The 19,729-nt window shown below is 37.5% G+C and overlaps 1 long non-coding RNA gene across 1 annotated transcript; it reads left to right on the forward strand.

The window, feature by feature from the left end:
- The first annotated feature begins 919 nt into the window (after positions 1–919).
- On the forward strand, positions 920–13,084 carry LOC108522782 (uncharacterized). Its single transcript, XR_001883601.1, has 3 exons — positions 920–1,072; positions 9,211–9,314; positions 12,993–13,084. It is a non-coding gene; the product is annotated as an uncharacterized LOC108522782 (long non-coding RNA).
- Positions 13,085–19,729: the final 6,645 nt, after the last annotated feature.

Consider the following 19,729-nt stretch of genomic DNA (forward strand, 5'->3'; position numbering starts at 1 on the left):
CGCTGACTTTGGAAAGTCTGAGGACCAAAATAGGAATGCTACTGAGGGAGCTAGAGGAAAGGACCCAAATAAAAGCTGAAGCAACCAGAAATGTAAAAGAGAATGCAGATTTATTGGTGATACAGGCAGTTAGACCCGGCCTGAGGAAAAAACCACTGTAGATAGTTACATTGGAGTATCCGGAGCAGAGAGACAGCTCAGTAAGAAACACCTGCTGGCTGTGCCAGTGCTCAGCTTTACTTTTGGCTCCTATTTTTCCGTATCTGAGAGAATCTCTGGGTGCCCCTGGGCAGTCAGGCACCCCTTCCTACAGATGGAAAAAGGTTTATTACATTTCATACCAAAAGCAACCAAAGTGTTCTGCAGAAAATGGAAAAGAAAATGCTTAATCATTTCTAAAGGTGCCAAATCAATTTCTCCTTGAGAAAGTACAAAACAGGGTAAAATTTTAAAATAAAACAATTTATCTTGTGTTTTATTCCAGGTAAAATTTAAAATAATGCCTTGCTTTCTGATCAACAGTTTGCCTCACCACTAAAGAGTACAGCAATCTTAGAAATGTACCTGAGGATTTATTCCAAAACTGGTATAAAACATTTCATTCCAAACCAGTATCATTTGAACTAAAATTCATTTGAGTTTGTAAATTGAAGAGATGCAAACACAAAGTTGGCATTCCTTTAACATTTTCAAAGATAATAGAAGTACATAGTGACTGCTTTAACCCAAGTAAGCCTGTCAAAATGTTGGCAATATTGCTTTCAGCTGTTTTCTGGCAGCATATCCGATTTGAAATATTTTCCTCAGTTAATGTTTTTTGTTTAATAAAAGACTAAACATGAAGATATGTTCTTGGGGCTATAAAGAATGTATTAAACCTCTCTCGATGACTTAAAATACCTTCAAAACAGTGGCCATGTTTTGTCATAATTGCATTCTCACTTGTCTATGTTCATTTTTACTTCATTTGGTTTGTAGAGTGAAACGAGAACTGGATTCAAAGGTGTGCCAATGATGTTGTCTGGGAACTAGATTCTTCTCCATAAGTCTCATTCCTTCATCTGCAAAATAGGTATAACAATACTAATTACATCCCCTTCACTGGGTTGTTTAGGGAAAAATGACTATAGCAAACGAAAGTCATTGGAACAGAGAAAAGCATAATGGAAATTTAAGGCATGTATTAGTAGTGGTGTTACTATGATTTCTCTTTACTAATATAGTTTATGTCAACAGGGCTCCAATGCAAGGGTTTGTGAAAGATCTACTGCACATTCAAGCAGTAGATTTTTGTGTATGTGGAAAGCCTATGAAGCAGACACCACAGGAGGCCTTACAGCAGTCCAGAGAAATAGACTTATAAGGCACTAAGAAACTCAATTACCCCATAACCATTGAGGCAACAGATAGTGGTGATGAGCAAGCAATTAGGTGGCAATCATTAGAGATAAAGTAGGGAAAGTCGATCTAATCCTTTCTCGGTGCTCCTCAGACTTCAGTGTGCTACACATCACCTGAGAATCTCACGAAAATACAGATTCTGATTCAGTAGGGCTGCAGCAGAGCCTGAGAGTTTGCATTTCTAATAAGTAGCATAGAAATAGTATAGTATCTAATAATCAGACAATATGTATACTAATGGTTCATGAAGTATATTTCAAATAGCAAAGATCTATTTCAGACCAGCTTCAAAGGAAATCTGTGCCAGGGCTCTAAGGATGAAAGTGGAAAGCTAAAATGACTGGATTCATCTTAAGAACCTGGGAGCACAATTCAGGGCTGCATTTCTCTAACATGTCAGAGTTGGTGGGGCAGTTCCCATGATGGCACACAGGCACACAGAATTCTGGAGAAGAAAGGGCTCACATTGCAAATTCTGAGGTGGGTCATGTGAAGACAGATGATCACAAGTAGCCACTGCTTGGGTTGGCAGGGGAAAGTATGGCTTCCACTCTGAGGTGGAAGCAGGGGGTTGTCATAGCCAATCAAGAGCAAATGAGAATTCCCAGTGATACCCTGAGGACCACCACAAAGAGGCTTAGGCTGAAGTTCCAGAGATATTGTAAAAGAGCATTGAGTCAGAAGGTTTGTTGTTGTTATCATAAGCCTGGTGGACCCAAGCTGGTGCCATTTTGAGAAATGTGGGTTATGTCATTGTCTACATTTTATTATACAATCATCATTAGTATCAGCATCCTCAGTGGAACAAGATGATATCCCTGAAATGATCATTGGAAATAAAGCCACCCAATTCTCTTGGGTATTGATGCTCCCTTGGTGTTTCCTTCATATAGATAAACCTGGAGAGTCTAATGGAACACAATTTTTACTACACAACAGTCTTGCATATATAGAAAAAATAACACCTGGCAAGTAGAATTTTCAGAGGAATTAGTCTAATATAAGAGATATTAACATTCTCATATCAACAAATAGTTGAGTTGAAAGGTAATTTGCAAAGAATTCAAATGACCAAAAAAACACGAAAATATTAAGCTGTGAGAAGTCATCGGCATTGGTGTTTTCCGGAGCTTCCCATGTACTTCACCTTTCCAAATGGGATCTGCTGTCCTAAAGAACCATGCTGTCTTCTCTGTTCCCTCATAAACTGTACTCTACATTCAAGTGGTTTTCTACCAGGGTGTCTTATGTTGCTAAATCAATATAAAATATAGGATGTAGAGTTATAGTCTGTGCACAGAGTATTATGTACAAATTTCCAACTACCATATTTATACAGATACTCCAGCATGAGAGTAAATGTTACTAATAAGTCTGTCCTACACATGAGCATTATTTGTTTGTTATTGATTTCTCTCTACTTCACACTGTGCTAGGCACTAGAGTTGCAAGCATGGACAATAAGAAATACACCTGTCATTATGAGGATTACAATACAGTGGGGCAGGGGACATAAATAATAGTAAAACATTTGATGCTGTGATGGGAAAAAACAAGGAGCTAAGCTAGCATCAGAGGGGACCTACTTCAGACAGGGTGATAGAGAAGTCCATTCTGAGGTTACAGTGGTGCTGGAAGACACGGCTAGTGAAGGAGAACAGGGAGAGTTTTTCTAGAAAAGAGAAGGTGTTTGTAAAAGCCTGAGGCAGGAAAGAAATTGGCATGTTCAAAAAATCAGCCAGAAGCCAACCTGTTCAGAGCTATCAGAAAGTATAAGCCAAGCTCTTCTCAGTTGAGGATAAAATGGTTTTTTTCTCAATTCAATAAACACTAATGTATCACCTATACATCAAATACTCTATTTGAACAAGACAACTCCCTGTGAAGCTTATGTTCAAATGAGGGAGATACACTCTCCTGATGTGTTATCATAGAAGTACTGGAAGCCATTGGAACACATAGGTAGTTGGAGGCAGAGGGGCTTTTTAGAATATTTTTTTAACATCATTATTTTCATAATATAAAATTTTCTTTTTTCAATTTTTATTTTAAGTTCAGTTTTAACTTTTATTTTAAGAAATATGTGCAGGTTTCTTATATAGGTATACTCATGTCATGAGGGTTTGTTGTACAGATTATTTTATCACCCAGGTATTAAGCCTAACACCCCTTAGTTATTTTTTCCTGATCCTCTCCATCCTCTCACCCCCCACCCTCCAAAAGGCCCCAGTGTCTGTTGTTCTTTTTTGTGTGTCCCTGTGTTCTCATCTTTTAGCTCTCACTTATAAGTGAGAACATGAGGTATTTGGTTTTCTGTTCCTGCTAAGGATAGTGGCCTCCAGCTCCATCCATGTTCCTGCAAAGGACATAATCCCTCATGTTTTGTGTGGCTGCATAGTATTCCATTTTCTTATAGGAAAAAAAATCAGTTACATTAACTTAAAAAATATTTACATTGAAATATTAGATATTTCCAATTATTCAAAAAGTTGAAATACATGTTCCTTACTTCTAATATTTCTATTCCAACTGGAAATATGTATGAAAAGTTCAAGAAAAGGCAAGTTGTATTGACTGATTCTTGAATTTTTGCTCAGCATGAGACCTAGAAATGTCAGTCATTCTTTCTGAATTTCTCTGTTCAGGACTAACCCATTCATTGAGCAGGTTACTACACTTTATGTGGAAATATCCTGTCTTCATCAACAGATTATAAACTTCTTGAGGGCAAGGATTTGGTATTCTTACCTTCAAATGACTCAAAACAATATTTTGGATAAATTAGAATCCACATAAATTGGTTCATTCTGACTCATGAAGTATTTCAAAATATCTCCAGGGTCCTTATATATCCCAATGTGTGATTAACTTGAAATAATTTTCACTACTTTCTTTTCAAGTGAGGGTTTTGGATCCTGGCTGTGTTTCAGAAAAATGTGATCTCCTTACCAGCCACTTCCCTCTCGTTCTTTGAAGAAACGAAAACTAAACGGTGAAGCTTCCTCTATCAGGAAATCTGATGTTAAATCACTCTTTCTTCCATCACCGATGAATTCAATCATTTCATGCCAATACAATTAAATTAGGGCTCTTCAGCACCACTTGGCACATAGATTATATGATTCCCGTTAAAAAACAAATCCAAACCTAGAGAATCTTTTGGAGAAAACCTATTTTGAGAAGATATTTTCACGTTAATAATTTTACCAAAAAATTTACCTTTGTAGCTGAAGTTTTTTAAGGGGCCCCAGGATAATTTTTGTTTTCCTCTGAACTTTGGCCAGAGTAAATTATACATACATGAAGGCAGGAATTTTTCCTAATATTACTAAGAGGCAAGAACACTCGGTTTGGACATTGACTGGACTTAATATGTAAATGATACATTTCCTTTTTCAAACTTCTATTTGTACCAAATATTATAACTTTTTGCTCAAACAATTGCATTTTAAAATTTCCATGTAGTCACAGCCAAACTCGTTAGAAGGTTAAAATGTATTACACAGTAGAATCAATTTACTTTTTAAAAGGAAGAACTGCACATACAAACTGGTAATGCTAATATTAACTAACTGCTTTTATAGAACACTGGAATAAGTGAACAACCTTAGGCAGATATTTACTCATTTTGCCACTACCCATTTAAATTTTGCCATGATCGATTTAGGTCATACACTTCAAAATTCCAAGTACTATCTCTCAAGATAATGTATATAAAATATTTAAAGCTTGGCTTTTAGAGACTTCTACAGTTTTCTGTCAATACCATAATCACCATAGAAACTATGAGTGTGGGAAATAAAAGGGCTGTGTGGTGGCTGTCCTTTGAGTTTCCAAAGCCTGTTCTTGTGCTTGGGGCTAGCAAGCCTAATTTGTCAACTGAGGCAACATGGTTGCAGTCTCAGGTCAGTGATCATGCTCCAATTGGAGCAGCAATCACTCTGAAACTATCCTAGCTCAGCAACTAGTTCACATTCCAAAAAGAACTGCAGTATTAGCAGCTGAGCTCCAGCCCTGGAGTTATCAGCAAAAACGCTGTTGATCCCCAGTCATTCATTCAGTAAATATTCATTGGGCATCTACTATGTGTCATCAGGGACTGTACCAAGTATGGTAGAATACATAGATTAAAACTGATGATCCCTTACCCTAAGAAGCACGCACTCCACTGTGGCGCAGGGGATGGGGGTGTGGCAGGGGAACCAGACCTATTGGCTGGACGTAGTGGCTCAAGCCTGAAATCCCAGCACTTTGGGAGGCCCAGATGGGCAGATCATGACGTCAGGAGTTGGAGGCCAGCCTGGCCAACATGGTGAAACCCCATCTCTACTAAAAATACAAAAATTAGCCAGGCGTGGTGGTGGGCGCCTGAAATCCCAGCTACTCAGGAGGCTGACACAGAAGAATGGCTTGAAGCCAGGAGGCGGAAGTTGCAGTGAACCGAGGTCACACCGTTGCACTCCAGCCTGGGTGACAGAGTGAGACCTCTCTGTCTAAAACAAAACAAAACAAAACCACCAACCAACCACTAAAGTCCTATTAATTTGTTTTATTAATTCAAGAAATATTTATTAAACACCTGTTATTTACTAGGCATGATTATAGATGCTGAAAATATAGCAGTGAATAAGACTGTCAAAGTCCCTATATCATGGAGTTTACTTGTTAATCAAGAGTTAGACACGGGTAGTAAACAAATAAATGAACAAGATCATTTTGGATATATACAAGTATCATGAGAAGTATAAGAAAGTGTGATGTGTTGGCAAATGTGGATGGAGTTACCACTTTAGACAGGATGAGAAGACATCTCTAAATAGGTGATCATTGAGCTGACACTCAATGACAGATAAAGGAGGAGACAAGCAATCTAAAATCCTAGGGGAACACATTCTAAAGAGCAAATTAGTTTGGGTGTGTTTGAGGAAACAGAAAGGAGAGTGTTGTTAGACCAAAGGAGTGACCAATAAAGTATAAAGAGGTAATGACAGAAACCGGTCAGAGGCCATGCAGTGTGTTTCTTATGGGTCAAGGCAAAGTGCTCAGATTATGCCCAAAGAGTAAGCCACTGGAGGGCTGGAACTAGAGTGCCGGTGAAGGGTCATACCTTTTGAAGAAAACTACTGAATAGTGTGCAGGTGCTATTTATTATTGAGGTGGACAAATTATGGGATGAAGGATAGTGATAAAGAATAAAGGAAGGATGAGAGAGAGAAAAAGGAACATTTTCACAAAGGAATTACTCAAACTCACACTTGAAGAAGTTAAACCTTCCCAGGTGGACAAAAGAGGGCAGAATGAAAGAAGGGAGCATGTCAAGTGGGGGCAAACAGCATACACAGTGGAATGAATGTATAAAATAACATGGCATGTTCTGGGAACCAACAGTCAGAGTTGAGAATCAACGATGGCTTGATGAGGCTTGCATGTTAGGCATAGAGTTTAGATTGCAGGTGATGGGGGAACCCCTGACTATAGGGTTTTCATAATGTCCCTCTTTCTTGCCTTGTCAGCCTGTCCCCTAATTTCCTGAGATAGCTATAGGCAGTTTGAAAATAGATGTATGTCAATACCTCATGCTGATCCCCTATATACTTTCTTCCGTGTTATTATGTGTTATATAAATCTTCAGATTAGCACCACTTTTGCACCAGATTGGAACTAGCTGCTTCTGTATTTATTTTCACCATTAGAATGCAAGTTCCTTGAAGTTAGAAACAATGACATTTAAATTCTGCATCCCTAATATCTGACACAGCATTAGACACATAATATGAACCCAGCAAATATTAAATTTTGATAGGAAGCAGATAGAGAAATAGATGGTTGAAATTTCATAAAATATTTGAATTAGTCTCCAGGACTGAAATCAGAATGTTAGCGCTAGAGCATTTTCTATACCGTGGAGTATATACTATTAAGATGAGGTAGGTAGTAGTTGTTTGTCTGATACTATACTAAGAGTTTCTGATGGCTTTTAATTCACAGGCTCAGGATTAATAGCTCACCCCCACCCAGTCTCGTGATACTGCCTACATTAAAGCTTCCTCACTAATCTGACCAGTCTCAGTGTTGGTTTCCTCTAGCCTGATCATCAGCTCCCTCTAGAGGAAAGCCTGGAATTAGTACTTATCCTCACTCATCTTCCTTTAGCCTATTTCCATCTATTTACGGAGCCTGATCCCAGCCAACTGTGGCAACCACTTAATGACTGATTTGATTCCATGTAGAATCTTTCAGGAGTGCCAAATTCTCAATGTCTGACACGTAAGTATGTCACACACATATTACTATCCCATCTCTCAGAGTGCCCTCCTTCTAAATGATGCAGTTATCATGTAAAGGCTGCAGAGTACCCAGATATGAGAAAGAGAAACAGAGTGAGAAGCAGAGACAGACAAGGATGGAGGAAAAGCGTGAGGATTGGATGGATAGAGGGAAGAACAACGGAAATTTTTTTTTTCAAGTTTCCTTGATCAGAAGACATATTTATGTTCTTATTTGGAAAACAATGTATATGACTCAGTATTATATAATGTGTATGAGGCAAAGTTCCCAGATCAAGGGCCTGAAGAACATATCTATAGCAAATTTCGTTATGTCATATTGGCCACACCTGGACACACCAGAAGGGCAGCAAAGATGACACAATGAACTTCAGAGAAGATGCAATATTTGAAGAGGTGGACAACTATCCCTGAGGTTCAGACTCCAAAGGAGTAATGAGTAATAGCTATCCTTTGTCTCAAGGTGGAAGTGGATGGAGGAGTTCTAGATAGGGAAAGAAACACAGTCTCAGGGGAAAGACAGGTTGCACCTATTTGTGGAATATTAGTTGAAGGTTGAAAGGAAGAAGAGATTTTGTGTGCGACCCTGAACAGTATTTAATGATCTTTCTGCCCAGCTCCCAGGGACATACGATGGGTTCTCAAGGAAATAAAAAGGGGAATGAGATGGAAAAATTGTACATAAATGAAGTTTAGAAATATGAGAGGTCAAAGCCATTCTGGTTTTAGCTTAATAGCCTGGCTTAACATAGAAGAAAGGTATGACTGCTTCATCAGGTAAAAAGGATGCAAGATTAAGAGAAGCATTCAGGAGGTGGTCGACCTCCCCTGTTCCTCCCCTGTTCCCTTCCACATTGCCATCTGGAGGCTAGAGTCACACACACACACACACACACACACACACTCATCCTCACATGAACAAGTATTGCACATTTGACGTCATGGATACAAACCTTCCCAGTGGTGACCGCTTTATTAATTCTTCTCCCAAGCAAAGTTTATATTGATCAACTAAATGTGTGAATGAAGGAGTGAATAACTGAACAATTTAGTGAAATTCTATTTAGTATTCAAATCTATACTTGATAGTGCAAGATACCGCCTGATATTATTTAATCCTTATTGCAACAATGTAAAAAGGAACTGTTATACTCATTTAGAAATTAGAAAACTGAAGCTTATGCAAGTGACCTGCTTAGGATTACAACACAGAAACTAAGAGATGAGATTTAAACACAGATAAGTTTAATTTCATTTCATTTCCTTTTCTTTTATAACAAAGCTTCAACCTATAGGTGATTTCACACAGTCACAGTATCAATCTTAGTCATTAAAATACACATTTGGTTGCAAGAAGTGTCAGGCGCTGTTGAATAGCTAGCCTAAGACTCATTTTCAAACACCTAAATACTCACTGTTTCAGACTCTCTTGAAGCTAGGGAAGGCCAGCTGTCTGACTTCTGGTCAATGATTTGTAAGTGGAAGTTTGTTGATGGATATGGAAAACTCTGCTTTTTGATAGAAGAAACATACATCTGTAACACTCCACCTGCACCTCTACATCCTGCCTGAATATGAAAATGATGCTTAGAGCAGCAACAATCATCTTGTGACCATCAGGAAAAGGTAAAAAAAGAAAAAAACTGCAGAGATGTTGCTTCTTACCTCATTGAATAACTACCTATATCCAGACTCCTTGCTGCATGAGAAAAACAAACTTCTATTTGTCTAAGGTATTTTAAGGTAGTCTGTTATAATTACAGGTAAAACAGCAACTAATACAGAAAAATGTCTAAATCACCATCTCTAAAGTACACATATTAGTGAGATTTTAAAAATTAAATTGTATTATAATATATATCCTTACTTTAAAAAGCATATTTCCAAAGTCATAGTTTCCTGCTCTAAAAAAAGATCAAATGTCATCCATATTTCCTTGATCCTAAACTGATGAATATGAATGACAAAAGAAAATCTTTATGAAATTTGATTAAGATAAATACAGTTACTCTATTTTTTCTAAACAGCATCTAGCACATGGTTGATGCTCAATAAAGGTTGAGTGTTAAAAACTATATATCATATTAGCAACACATCTCAGTACTATCATTTGGAAAAAGTCCTTTCTCTCACAAATCAATATCACAAAGAATCAGGCAGCAGGTGGAGGATGTAAAAATGAATCATTTTTCAATAACTTCTTTCAGTGTGGAAGGTTTCACATGTCTAGACATATTTTGCTGTTGAATTCCACACTGATATTTAAGGGATTGTTTTTCCCCATTGCATACAAAATTACTCTAATTATAGTAAAGCATTTTGCTCACATGCTGTCAACCCCAGGCAGAACGTAGAGTCCATCTGTGTCCTTCCCTATAGTTCCAGTCAGTACATCCCGCATCACACATCAGTCATCAGGTACGGGTTGAGCAATAAGACGTTTCTCTCCAGTTTGATGACGAACAGAGTATAAGTTCTTTTATTTTTAGAATTGAGTAGAAACATTACAGTTTTCCCACATGGCATTCATTAAAAGTTTAACCTATCACTTAGTAATAAAAAGGTGGAGAATAACAAGCAACAAAACTTTGACTTAAAAAATTAATGTTTAGTGAGACAAGACTGTGAAGGGACTTTTGTGTTTTTGTGATGTTTATACCATTCTCAGATAATCAGCTGTCAATGACTTGCAGACTTATACCATGTCTTATTTGAGAAATTTTCAGAAAAATAAGCCCATGGGATAAGAGAGCCCAAACGCATACTCATATCAGGTATGCACCTGCATCTGAGAGTAGAACAGGAAACAAATTCAAAAGAGGACTAGAAGATTTACTTGGCCTGAATGATGAGAGTCACCTGGGTAGGACCAATAATAATTGCTCAGATCAAATGATTTCTGAAAATGATTTTAAGGATGTTTCACATAGCTAATGAGTTGTTCCCCAGTATACAAGTTCACCATTCTGATATATGTGGAAAGATAATCTTCATTAACAAAATGGAAAAATTAAATTTTAAAGTTTCTAACAGGTCACAACATTGCTATTGAATATACTGACTTCCAGCACCACTGCACTTGCTCTCCATTACATTTCACTTAACTTACTCTTGATCCATTACTTGCAATTATTTCAAATAAGGATGGAACTCTATTGTGAGTTGTTTGTAGGTGCAAAGGCCGTCTTCGCTTTCCCATGATGCCTAAAAAGAGTAGGCAATTAGATACATTGACTTGTCCAAAGTACGATTAGAGTCTCTGCTCCCCTGTAACCAAATTATTGCTAACCCTCTTTTGAGACAATATATTTCCAACAATTCTGTTGGCCAACAGGATAGCTGTTTCATCTGTGAAACCCCACTTACATGCAGGCTAGTCCATAGTGGCTTTCCTGGAGAAAAGGATGCTTTTATGTAATAATGGAAAGTGTTCTGGATATGTCATAGTCATGCATTTAAATCCTAGCTCTGCAATTTACCAGACATGTGAATATAGGGAACGTGCTAAGCTTCCTTGAATCTCAGTCCCCTATTTACAAAACTGGGGCCATGATACTTATCTCACAGGACTGTTAAAAGTTGAATGAAATGGTTTGTTTGAAAGTGCCTGGCTTATGATGGGTCCAAAATAAATCTTCACTAAACCTGAACTGTTTAGCCTTCCAGTGATATGAAAAATATATATATATATCAAGAACCCAGTAACTTCCTAGTGTCCAGAGGCTTTAATGTACCACACATGAGAATATAGATTGTTTATGTTTATATATGCATTGTTATAATAAAACAAATGCCACACACCCACCTAACAGGATGAAATGATTGACAGGCAACATTGACCTTCTTCCAGGAAATCACAGATTTTCAAAACAAGCACTTTTTAAAATTACATAAATATGCAGCATGAATCAGAAAAGCATGAGGTTGTGTTTGTTTGATCAACATTTCATTTTCCATAGCTTCCATCTTCGTTTTATTGCATGGTATGCTATTTCCCTCAATAGAAAAGGAAGGCTACTGAGATGTTTGTTATAATCGTCTGCTTAAGGTTCTTTGGCAGATCACATGTTTTACTTAATTAAATAATGTCCCAATTAATTGATTTGTTTGTAGACATTCTTAATTTAGTAAACGCTGAGCAGAATGCTAAAAATACCATTATATTTCTGACAGAGGCACCACTAAAGTCTGATAATTGATAGCTTTGCTGTTTTCTCTGATGGCCTGAAAGGCTTTTAAAGCTAAATTCTGTAATCATGTTCATCTTTGGAAATTAGTTTTGTGAAACCACACATTTAGTTCTTGCTGAGAAATCTCATTTTAGTCATTTTAACATAATTTATAATGCATAAACTAAATTAGCTTTTGTAGCTAAGCCAGCACATTTTCTTTAATTTTTATCTCATCCTAATATATTTTTGACCTTGAAAACTGTAATGTCTGTTGGATATTGAAGCCTCTGAACAAAGAAAATCATTTCCATTCCATCACTATGGTTACACTTTCTTCGCTCTCCAGCACTGAACAGTGCTGAAAGTGTTGAATCTGGATTCCTCAGGAGGGCAAGGGGAACTCCATGTAATATCATTTAGTTCTGATTAAATAAACATATATACATAATGGAACCCAGGAAAGTAGCAAATTACTTCACTTTGTTTACATTGCATATGATCTGACTGATGGTAAGGGGCAATATATCGCCCAATGTTATTCGTTTCAGGTTCTGTTGTGTGTGGTTTTTCCCTAGGCAGCCACACATACATATTCGTCTCCAAAAACACAGTCAAAATGCCAGGCAGCTCCTAACACCTCCAGTACTCCTGAAGTCAAAGCGGTTTTATCCCCTTCTAACAACAGAGAACTTCTAGTGCAAATCATACAGTTCCCTGTCTGTCAGAGATGTGTTTCAAATGAGCTTGCAACATGTCTCTCCCCATCCTAAAATGGGTTGTGGCTGCCTATAAAAGCAAGAGAAGAACCTGGTCACTCAAACGAATGCTATACCTGCTGCCTCTGATAGAAAAATAATCTTTTTACAGATGGTAGCCTTTGTTAAAATGTGGCTTGAATTTCTTTTATTACACAGCTAGTCTACAATGTTAACTACAATAGGTTAGATGTTTTTTTCTTTGCCTTAGTAGCTTACGTATCAAAGCCATCTCCAAGAAAACTGTTGGTAACTAGTTGGTATCATTAATGGTCAACACTGTTTTTAAAAGTACAATGTATCCAATCAGTATTGTGGCATATTAAATCCATATAAACTCAAATAGAATGTCTCCTTCCTATGATCGATATTCACAGATTTCCAGCTACATGGGTTGGCTTGTGCAAAAGTAATGCAGAGCTATTCATTTCAGCAGCATATGATAAAAAACTGGAGTGAGAGAGGAAACAGTTAGAGCCCAGGTAGGAAAGAAATCTGCATGTTGAATAGCTTTCAGATACAGGGACCACAATAATCATCTCTGTGGCCTGGCACAGAAAATACACAATAAATATTTGTGGCATGGAAGAATAGATGGATATTTGAAAGGACTCACTGTTTAACAGATATAAAGATCTTTTGGTGGTGGAAAAGATAAAATACTCAGACAGATAAAAGGCAGAACTCCAGCTCCAAGTGAAAAAGGGCTGCCAGCCAGGGTCACACAGGGGGTTGCATCCAGGAAGAGGGTAGCAACAAGCTGCAGCTGGAGGGAGCAGCCTGTGTATGGCAAATGGGATTGGGCTAGCTAGGTGTCCTGGACTCGCTGCAGATTAGCTAATTTGAATAATTCTGTGGACTCCAAGGCATGAGGGCTAGTTGTCTACCCCTGGGTAATAGTGGTCCCAGAGTGAAAGAGCCTGATAAGAGAAGTGATTGGAGTGTAGACTTAATCAGCAACTGAAAACGGGAAATTGATCCACATCTAGCTAGGGCCTCAGAACTGGATCAAGACAGCATTTTTTTTCTTTTTCTGAGATGGAGTATTGCTCTGTCGCCCAGGCTGGAGTGCAGTGGCGCGATCTCAGCTCACTGCAAGCTCCGCATCCCGGGTTCACTCCATTCTCCTGCCTCAGCCTCCCGAGTAGCTGGGACTACAAGCGCCCACCACCATGCCTGGCTAATTTTTTGTATTTTTAGTAGAGACGGGGTTTCATCGTGTTAGCCAGGATGGTCTCGATCTCCTGACCTCGTGATCCACCCGCCTCGACCTCCCAAAGTGCTGGGATTACAGGCGTGAGTCACCGCACCCAGCCAAGACACCATTTTTTAAAAACTCTGTTCATTCATCTACCTACAGAAATAAAGAATGCGGTTAAAATGCAGCAAAGCGTTATGTGACATTCAGTGACAACTAAAATGTCATTGAAGTGTGACAGGGAGTATTTAACAAAAGCTAACCTGGCTGCTATGGTTTGGATATGGTTTATCCCTGCCAAAAAGGCATGCTGAAATTTGATCCCCTATGTGGAGGTTTTGGGAGGTGGGACCTAGCAGGGTGTTTGGGTCCCCCGGGAGCGGAACACTCATGAATAGGTTAATGCCCTCCTGTGAGTGAATAAATTAGTTTTTACCAGAGTGGGTTGTTAAAAAGAGTCTGAATTCCTGGGTTTCTCTCTCTTGCTTCCTCCATTTCCATGTGATCATTTTGCACATACCTGCTTTCCTTCCGCTTTCAGCCATGAGTGGAAACAGCATGAGGCCCTCACTGGACTAGCAGATACCAGCACCACACTTCTTGAACTTCCTAGCCTATAGAACCATGAGCTAAATAAACCTCATTTCTTTATAAATAACCCAGCCTCAGGTATTCTGTTACAGCAACACAAAATGAACTAAAACATCAGCCCTGACTTGAACTAATGATGCAGATAATTATAAAATAATTTATTAGAAGTCTTTTGGGGGGATAATCAAGTTTTCATAATTTAATTTTGATGTGTAAAACACTAAAAAGCAACTCCCAAACATTTTCTATATTTTTGTTATACTCCAATGTTTTCCATTATGTGCCAGGAACAATTGTGCATATGGGTTGGAGTGCCTATATTTTGTAAGCAAATGTAGCTGGGATTGCCCAAGTTTAGCAGGGACTACCATCATATAATTCATCATGCTGCACTGGAGGCAGAAACCAAAAGCCAGCTGTGGTAGGCAGAATAATAGTCCCTGAAAGAGGTCCTCAAACTAATCCCTTGATTTGTGAGTACATTATGTTACATGGTAAGGAGAATTAAGGTTTCAGATGGAATTAAGGTTGCTAATCAGCTGGTCTTAAAATAGGGAGATTATCTAAGCCCCATTATAATCAAAAGGGTCCTCAAAAGTAGAAGAAGGAGACAGAGAGGAAGTCAGAGGGATGAGATGTAAGAAGGACTAGATAAACCATTGCTAGCTTTGAAGATGGAGGAAGGGAGGAAGGATACCATGAGCCAAGGAGTGTGGGCAGCCTCTACATGCTAGAAAAGGCAAAAGAATAGGTTCTCCCCTTATGCTTCTGGAAAGGAATACAGCCCAGCCGACACCGTAGCTTTAGCCCCGTGAGACCCATGTTGGACTTCTGACCTTTAGAACTGTATGAGAATAAATTTGTGGTGTCTTAAACTATTATATTTATGGTAATTTGTTGCAGCAGCAAATAGGTAACGAATAACCATCTAAACTCCCAAAGTATAAAACCACTGCTTCTATTTTTTTCCCATATCTCCTTTACACAAAATTTTTTCCCATATCTCCTTTACACAAAATTGTATTTACTAAGAAGACAAACTCTCAATGACTTTTCCAGAGACAGCTGGCTTTTGCTTCTGCTGAGGTATTTGAATGTTTCATACACAACCCATGACAACTTCATACTGAAAGCATTTCTGTCAATGGACTGTTCTTCATTCTCAAATATTATTTTTTAATACTTATATTTAAAAATAAATACTAATCTACTTTGATTTTGTAGAAGGCAACCCTGGAATATTAGAAAACTGCTTCTCAGGCCATAGTATTGACTTTGAGGACTTCAATACTACTGCCAAATAATATTTGAAGAAGATAACCATACCCTCTGTTCCTTAATCATTATTTTACTTTCTTTACCCATATTGATTCTTGTACACTCAAAGAACGCAGCTCCAACTAATCCTTTTAGTGAGAAGTAGAGGATACCAGAATTTACGCTGTCTTTTGAATGAAACATACAGAACAGAAGAGTACTTCTTCTGTTCAAGGTCGGGTTTAAGGAGTACAAAGGGACATGACAGTAGCTAGAAAACGCAAGGTGGCTGAGTTGTCATAGCATGAATCCTTCATGAGCAGGCATTTTTCTAATCTGGTTATCAAGTTTATGGGTAAATATCAAGAGGTGAATAATCTGGAGAGCAGTTCTCTGAGTGGAGAATGAGAAAAAACTGAATGTCAATCCTAGCTTCTCTCCTGAGTAACAGTGGGTAGTTTTCACGTAGCCTCCCCTCTGTTTTTGTGTGACCTTCCTCTGTTTCTACAGCTAAATCAAAATGCTTCTGTATCTTGCAGGGACACCCTCATCCCTTTACTTTCCATTTGTTCCCCTTAATGGAGTTTTGATTCTTTGATCTGTCTCCTCTGCTTTTTTCCTTTCTGAGTTCAGAAAGCTTGAGTATCTGATTTTCCTCTTTTGCTCTCTTATCCCTCCAATCTGGTCTTTAAATGTCAGTTTTAGTCAAGGGTCTTTCCATTTTTATACTAAGCCTGTCTTTTTTCCTTTTTTTCCTTGAGAGGAAAGTTTCTTTTAAAATCCACTTTGCTACTGTTGTTTATTTTTGTTATTGTTCTCTTTAATAACAAAACTTTGTATCTCACAGGAAGTAGTGATGACATCTCTAAAGGCAAGTTTTACTTTTTTCATCATCTATTCACTGAACACCAACTTTATTCCATGATAAACCTCAGGGAGAAAAGAATAAAAGATGAGTGAGACAATCTACCCTAACATAATTTACCAACTAGAAAATTTTCTAAATAACTATGTTATAGAAAATAAATAAATGTGATGACAATTTCTTAAAGGTCCTGACATATGGTACTATGTGATGGCTTTCTTCTCCTTTCTCATTATCATCCTTGAGCACTCAAAATAGCAGACCTCAGTCCAAATTCCCCCAGCTGGAATACAACCAAACAGAAGGATAAATGTTCAGGCAACCATCCCATCAGTGACCCACAAATCCCTGAACTAAAAATACTTCATAAGAAAGAAGAGCAAGGAGTACTGAAACATGGTAAGTAATCTCCTCTCAAGACCATTCTCAGTACTCACTCTCACAATGACAAAGCTCCCTTTGAAGATATTCGAAACTCTGCCCAGAGAAAAAAATGTAATGTATTCATTCTCTTAATGATGGCCATTTGGATTGTTTCCATTTGGGGCTATTATTAATAGAGCTGCTATGAATATTTGTATAAAAATCTCTTTTAGGGGATATGTTTGCCTTTATCTTGGGTAATTATGTAAGAATGAAATTATTTGGTTTTAAGGCAGTCATATGCTGTAATTTATAAGAAACTAGCAGTTTTCAAATTGGTTGTACCATTTTGTGCTCCCACCAGCTATATATAAAAATTCTAGTTGCTTTACATCCTGGCCAACATTTAGTGCTGTTAGGCTTTTTAAATTTAAGCCATTCTAGAAGTGGATATCTTATTTTTATATTAATTTGTATTTCTCTAATGACTAATAATATTGTGCAACATTTCAAGTGCTTATTGATTATTTCTATATCTTCCTTTTGAAATGTCTGATTTGCCTATTTATTATTGAGATGTCATTTTATTATTGAATTGAAGGTATTCCTTATATACTTTCATACAAGTCCTTTGTTATATATGTATGTATTATGAATATTTTCTCTTATGTTTGCCTATCCATTTTCTCAGCAGACATTTTCAGTGAGCTGAAGGTTTTAATTTTGAATAACAAATTATTGAGTTTTTTCTTTTAAGGTCATTGTTCTCCAAGAATCCTTTACCAGTCTCAGGATTTTGAAGATATTCTCTTACCAGATTATTCTAGAAACTATACACTTTTAGCTTTTGTATCAGATTCATGACCCATCTTGGAATGATTTTTAAATGAGGAGTGATAAATACATAGACTGAGTTGTTTTGATTTATTTTGTTTTGTTTTTCTCACTGTGAATACCAGGGTTCCAGCTTCATTTCTCAAAAAGAATTTATTTTCTCCCATTGAATGGCATTGGCCTTTTTGTAAAATATCACTTGACTATATGTATTAGTCCATTCTCACATTGCTATAAGGAACTACCTGAGACTGGGTCATTTATAAAGAAAAGAGGTTTAATTGACTCAATTTCCATAGGCTGTACAGGAGGCATGGCTGGGGAGGCCTTAGGAAACTTACAATCATGGCAGAAGGCAAATGAGAAGCAAGCACATCATCACTGGTCGGCAGGAGAGAAAGCGCAAAGGGGAAGTGCTACACACTTTCAAACAACCAGATCTCATGAGAACTCACTATCACAAGAACAGAAAAGGGGAAATCCAGTCGCATGATCCAATGACCTCCCACCAGGTCCCTCCCCAAACATTGGGGATTAGAATTAAACATGAGATTTGGGTGGAGACACAGAGTCAAACTATATCCCTATATATAAGGATTGATCTATTTCTGGGCACTCTATTCTGTTCCATTGATCATAATAGATCTAGCATTAGGTCAGTATCAAACAATCTTGATTACTGTAACTTCACAATATATTTTGAAACCAGGTAATGTATATTCTTTGTCTTGTCTTTTCCCTTCAAGATTATTTTGATTATTCCTGGTCCTCTGCATTAACAAACAATTTCAGAATCTGATTGTCAAGAAGAAACAGCCTCTTGGAATTTTGAGATTACATTGAAAATCTGGAAACACATTTGGGGAAAACTGATATTTTAACATAATTAATCTTGAATATTGTATATTTCTTCACTTATGAAGATCTTTAATTTTATCCAGCAAGATTTTAAATTTTCTGTGAGTTTTGCACATCTTATTTTATTTCTAATTATTTAATGTTTTTACTGTTTTTTCAATATGATTAGCAAATTATGTGCTTCTGTTACATAGTAAAGCAATTGATATTTGTATATGGACCCTGTATTCCATGGTCTTGCTAAATTAATGTGTTGGTTCTAGGGTTATTTTGTGTAGATCCCATAGAATTTCTATGTACACATTCATATTTCCATTTTTCTGACTGTGTGGTTGATTTGCCTTATGCTAGCCATGACCTTCAGCACAGCATTGAATAGAAGCAGTAGGAGCAGGCTTACTTGCCATGTTCTCAATATCATAGGGAAAACAATCAGTACTTCAACATTAAATATTTTAGCTGTACATTTTATCAGATTAAGGAAGCTCCCTACTATTTCTACTTTGCTGAGAGTTTTTTTTACAAATGACTATTGAATTCTATCTTTTTCTGTGGTATACTACTTTGATTTTCAAACAATGAAATAATATTGCATTCATTTGTAAAATAAATCCCACTTTGTCATGATGTACTATCCAATTATATTTTTCTAAATTTAATTCCTAATACTTTGTCAAGACTTCTGCATCTATGTTTATGGATGATATTAGGATATGACATCAAGGTTATGTTAGCTTAATAAAGTTTAGTAGCATTTCCAACTCCTTTTTCTGAACAAGTTTATGTAAAACTAGAAATATTTCTTTTTTAATGTAAGATAACATTTTGCAGATAAAGAACCTAGCTCTGAAATTATGAGGGTATATATATTTGAGATGGAGTCACACTCTGTCGCCAGGCTGGAGTGCAGTGACACCATCTCAGCTCACTGCAACCTCCGCCTCCCAGGTTCAAGCGATTCTCCTGCCTCAGCCTCCTGAGTAGCTGGGACTACAGGCACGTGCCACCACACTTAGTTAATTTTTGTATTTTTAGTAGAGACAGGGTTTCACCATGTTGGCCATGGCCAGGGTGGTCTTGATCTCTTGAACTTGTGATCCGCCTGCCTTGGACTCCCAAAGTGCTGGAATTATAGGCGTAAGCCACTG

The sequence above is a fragment of the Rhinopithecus bieti genome, unplaced genomic scaffold, assembly GCF_001698545.2.
Source record: "Rhinopithecus bieti isolate Rb0 unplaced genomic scaffold, ASM169854v2 scaffold_68178, whole genome shotgun sequence".
NCBI lineage: Eukaryota > Metazoa > Chordata > Mammalia > Primates > Cercopithecidae > Rhinopithecus > Rhinopithecus bieti.